Here is a 6,000-nt window from a genome sequence, read left to right as displayed (position 1 = left end):
ACCATGCATGGTAGACTCTTGACTTCGAGTCCAGGCTGACATAATTTAAATAAAGAAATTGCACACGGCTCATATTCCATATTTGTGATTGGAGGAAGCATCCTACACAAAATTTACAACCACATAGCAACAAATACACGTGCACAAGAAAATGTACATATTTACATTAATATGTTGAAATATAAGTGAATTACACCTATCCTGATCAATCTAGACTTTTGTGATCAAGTAGTCGGTGCATACAACTTAACAAAATGGATGGTAATAGGAGTCTTGATCGTTGCAGTTTAAGTACAACTTTTTTTAAAAACCAACTTATGCTCCATATTTGAGGCAGGAAGGCGCCCACACGATATACGAAATGTTGAAGTATAAATCACTTGTCTCTTCACATCAGTTCAGGTTTTCGAGACTGACTAACCAATGCATATAGCTCAAAAAAAATGGATGGTAACATAAGCTGGGGTTAAGAAATAAGAATTGTAAGTTGTAACCCACTCCTATTCCATGTTTGCGTTAATTCTCAGAGCTCAGCATGGTAAGAGTAGCTAGTGTGGAAGTAGCTAGCCACCTCTCTTCACATCATCATAGATTTTGAAGTCAACTAGCTAGTTGAAGCATGTAGCACAATGAAATGCCCAATAACACTAGCTAAGAAATTAGTAGTAATTGTATCCATAAACCACATGATGATAGTAGTAAAAGACACACACACAAACGTCCAAATCAAATGTAGGACTTGGAGCAACGTGAGGGGAAGCGTTAAGTGTAAGTGAACTGACCATCCTTTTTCATTTGCATAGACTTTTAAAATCAATTTGCCACACATGCATACAACTCAATAAAATAAATAGTAACGCTAGTAGCGTTATCACGTAGCGACCGTTACATAGGAACACGCCGCGCGCCGCTGCAGAGCAGGCACGCCCAGGGAATGCTAAGGCGCACGAGAGGAACACAGCAGTAGACAGGTCGTCAGATGACCGGCGGCGGGGGCGTGGGCATCGCCGTGGCCCTCATCTTGTTGGGCAGCGGCGGCGGCGGCAGCCACGTCGTCCTCGACCCCAACAGCCGCCTGTTGTGAACAGGCGGCGTCCTGCTGCGGGGAACCACGCGGCGGCTCACCGTCGCGAAGCCGGCGGCAGCTGCAGGTACCCTCCTCGCGCTCGCGTCCCCGGCCGCCGCAGCAGCTGCATTGATCAGCTAGTTAGGTCGCCGCGCGCGTCGATCTCAGAATGATATTTCGAGCAAGAATTATTCATTCGTCAGGCTAATAATCGACGCTCGAACCGGACGTACCGAGAGGGCGCGAAGCGCAGGCGGGGGCAGCGCAAGAACACGCGAGGAAGAGGACGACGAGGAGCAGCCAAGCGACGACCCTGCGATTCATGGCGACCGCCGGCAAGCTTGCTGCTCGATTGGCAGTCTGTGGACTGAACGATGACTGGAGGAGGAAGAAGGTGGGGAATGGAGTCTACAGCTTGGAATTAGCCTCGTCAGCCTCTGCTGTTTATATACACGCCGCGATCGCGTCAAGAAACCGCCGGTGCCAGTCTGTGATTTTGCAGGCTATTAGGTGGCGTATTACTATACTATTACTAAACTAATCCCCTGCTTGCTAATGCGGCTGGTTCAAATAATGTCGTACTAATACTAGTGGTTAATGGTAGCTCGTGCACATTTTTTTTATGATGATGTTTAGATTCCGCGTATGATATCAACTAACCATTATGGAACACTAGGACGAACACGGGAACCGAAAGAATGAATGGGCCTGTTTTTCGTAAAATTTAAATGAGTTTCATGGTATGAAGAACATTCCTATGCATGTCTAATTCCTCTTTCAAAATACATTTGTCCCCCATTTTTAAACTGGACCCCTCTCTCTCTGCCATGGCCGCGCAAGCGGCGGCAGGTTCATGGAAAGCTACATGGCATCCATCAGCTAGCAGTTAACATATATCAGCTCGATCGATGCGGAATTGCGGATAAAAATAACCGCTGTTTATTAGTGGTGATGGTGGACTTTGCTTAATGATGATGAGGAAGAGGCATTATTATTCGAGAGAATTCCCTATTTGACATCAGGAAAATGACCCGTTCCTTTCTTACCCTCAGAAAATTTTCATTACCTATTTGACACCAAGTTCAACTTTCATTCCTTATATGACATCCTATTGGATTTTCCATCCGTTAAGTGCCCTTGTGAAAAGATGATTTTGCCCCTATGGGCACCACCACCCTTCTCCCTCTGCTCCACATTGGCCTGTTGGCTGCCGTGCCCCCGCGGGAGGCCGAACCCCATCAGCCGCCGGGCCCCTTGGGAGGCCGCGCGCCATCGCGGGAGGCTAGGCGCCGCCGGCCGCCGTGCTCCTCTTCACGCTGCTCCTGCTGCCGTTCCTGCCTTCCGCGGCGGCGGCGACCGGGACGACAATGCGGGCGCCGGCAGGACCTAGGTCTGGTCAGATCCGCCCGATGGTCATCCACTTGGCACATCGGGTAGCTTGCGCCTCTGTTTGCAACCCCAGCGCCTCTTGATGCGCCTCAGCCACCTTCACGGCCGCGGACGCCACCGGCTGTTGCTGCTGCTTCTGGTGCTGGCCCTGCGTGCCACCGCTGAGTCGGAGCGCGTCAGAGGACAGCCTCGTGGTTAGCGTGCGGCTATCCTAGTCCCACATCTTGGCTTCCAGTTCCCCTCCCAGCCGCAGCCGCCATCACGGCGGCTGGCCACGGGTGGCCACGCTTCTTTGCCGCGGCGGCATTGGGAGGCAGCTGCTGGATCAGGGGGGGCCTGCTCCTACTGCCGTTCCTGCCCTCCGTGGTGCGGCGCGGCGGCCTGACGCCCTGGGCTGGAGGTGGTGGCGGAGGAGGGGGAGGAGGCCTGACGCCCTGGGCTGGAGGTGGCGGCAGCGACGGGGAGTCCTCTGGCACGGCTTCGGTGTCGGCGGCGGCCAAGGGCGACCGCAGGATGTCTCTGGAGCAGAGGGAGAAGGAGAGGAGAGGAGGGAGAAGGGTGGTGGGGCCCACAAGGCAAAATCATCTTTTCACAGGGTACTTAACGGTTCATGGATGGAAAATCCAATATAATGTCATATAAGGAATAAAAGTTGAACTTGGTGTAACGAAATTTTTTTGAGGACCAACAAAGAAACAGATCATTATTTTTCCGGTGTCAAATAAGGAATTTTCTCTTATTATTCGGGTCAGTTCATGATCCGTACTAAATTTGCTTCGTGAACGGGCATTAAAGATGTGCTAATTCGCGGATCTCGAGCTGTGACGTCTCCTACTACCGAGCCATGAGCAACGGCAGGCGGGCAGAGCAAATGCGGATGCAGAGTCGCAGTAGGTGCTGGCGTGCTGCATCGCTAGCACAAGGGATAGCACAACGGATAATTAGCAAGATGGCCCGCGCTATTAGCGTAGCGTGGGTAGCTAGCTTTTTTATACCAATATATGAATGCTTTATTTTAAAATAAATAGATTATTTAGTCGTGTCACGAGAACAGCCAATATATTATCATATATTTTATTGCTATATTTTGTGTTGTATCTTTTTTAACATGAATTAAAGAGGAAAAGGTAATACCTTAGATATAATTTTTTTTTGGTATTTCCTGAAACAACATAAAGATTTATACATTTTCACATGAATAAATTTTTTAGATTTTTTATTTGTGATGTACATTTTTTGTTTGTAAGTTTTTGCTACCATTACCAAAAGAACTCCTTTTATTTTAGTAGAATGTTCAATATATACTACAAAAGTAATCATTAGAATTTATTTTTTGAGTTTGACCTGTTTAATTGTTACTATATCCAAATCCCCTTTCCTTTTTTCTAATTTATTCTCCGATCATTGGTTGCTACAACCCCATGTACCTTTTCTCATTATAAACTCTACCTTGGGTCAAAAAATACATTATTGCAGCTACCAAGCTATATTCTTAGTCTTTGTACTCATCACCTCTCTTTCTTGCTTTTGCTCTAAGGAGCGTTGTGTGCTACGTTGTGATCACCAAAGACACGTCTTTGTGACTACTGTTCCCTTTCGACGGATATTTCGTGCAGCATGCTATGACGCACATGCCAAACTATTAATATGATTATTTTGAAATTGTCGCATTGTGGTTGGTGTTGCGACTCTCAAGTTGCTCCACTAGATCATCCACTATGCTAGTGGATCCAACTACTATTCCACAAATCGACAGCCTCTCTATCTCCTGCTACCATCCTATCACCCAATCGTAGGCAACAACTACAATGGACCGGTGAGTTTTGGGACGGGGGACATACATGTTGGTTGTATTTTTTTTTCTCATTAGCTACTTACGACCGTTAGCCTAGACCTACTCACCAGTGGCGGCTAAGGTTGGCAGCTAACAATAGTACACTATTGCATATATAGTTCATCCTCTCTTGCACTCTCGTAGCACATGAAAAAATTTAACCCATCACAGGGTGATTGTTGTGCTAGTCAAGGTGATCCTTCCTCGATGTGGACGCATTTCAATGGAGCTGACTGCAATGATGATGGTCATTGATTACTACTATAGATAGGGTTATCAAGAACAGTCATCAGTGCCTGTTTGATCCAAACAGGTGGTGATACGCTTTCACTGTCGGTTCGTGAGTAGCTAGGAGTAGTGGAGGTTGAAATCAGTGGTGAAAATGTACATCACTGGCAGTTCCACCCACGAACCTATGGTGAAAATTAGAATCTAATTTAACTGCCGGTTCGTGGTATAACTCGTCTTAAATCACAACCCTTATATATCTTATCCACATCCATCCTCTTCTCTCCACCAACCTCCCCCTCCTCCCTTCTATCTCCGCATGCGCACCTCTCCCCCCCTCCCCACCTACATCTCCCTCCCCACCTCTCTCTCACCCCATCCCTTCTCTCTCCACTCCATTTGCTACCTCTCTCCCCTCCGCTTGCCCCATACTAGCAGTGAGGAGCAGTGGTGGCGCATAAGGAGTGGGCAGTGATGGTAGGCATGGTTGGCGGCAGTGGCGGTGGTGGGCGCGGGCGTGGAATACAGTGATGACGACGGATGCACGTGTCGGGCTGCAATGGCAAGCACGGATGCAGGCCAAGAGGCGGGCATGGGTGCAGGATGCAGTGGTGATGATGGGGAGTTCGTCTCCCCCATGGTTTGTTGCCCCCTCCCCCCCCTCTCTCTCACTCCAAGTAGCGGGCTCTAGCAATGCCTTTTTTATTTTTTTAATAGGCTTCACCGCCGATTCATTGTCCGACGGTGATGGGAACACTGTAATCGTTGATCCAAATCCAATGGGAGGCAAACCAGTGGTGATGTTGGGTTTAGGGTTGGCGGTGAGATGCCGATCTAGAGTAGTGGATGTAAATACGAGAGGCTAGCGCGGTGGCCTCATCATCGTGCAACCATTCAGTGAAGCTAGTCAGATTTATTCCAAGTGTCTTCCTCCTACACGTCCCATTGGCTACATGGACGCCTTACTATCGCTGGTGCCGGCATGGCCCTCTTTCATGGTGATTTTGTCGTCATGATCCTTCATATATTTTTTCTCCTTCTAATCTATTGCCTACACTATGGCTTTGCAGTCTCGCACAAAGCAGCAATTTTGTGTCTGTTGGTGTTGCACAAAGCGGGTATGTGTTTGTGGTGCAAGCTGCTCCTACCTGCATCCGCATTTCCATTGTCGGGTGTCCAATTTACGCACTTTGCCGTTGACAGCGGATGATATGTATATTTCTGCTCTTGTATCTCACGATTGTTTTATCTAGTGGCCTTGAGATGCCAACTGAAGTCCATTGGAATGCTAAGTTTAGTCTTGTTGCAAAACTACACGGACTTCAATTGGATGAGTTTTGGCCATATCACAAAAGTTACATACTTTAATTGAGAAAAGACCAATTTCCAAACAGTTTTTTTCATCCCATACTATATATATCTTATCAACATGAAGTTTACGGAAGATTCAAACATGTTTTATTTCCATCCCATATGATATTTT

The sequence above is a fragment of the Setaria italica genome, chromosome IV (genome assembly GCF_000263155.2).
Source record: "Setaria italica strain Yugu1 chromosome IV, Setaria_italica_v2.0, whole genome shotgun sequence".
NCBI lineage: Eukaryota > Viridiplantae > Streptophyta > Magnoliopsida > Poales > Poaceae > Setaria > Setaria italica.
This window is presented reverse-complemented; position numbering follows the sequence as displayed.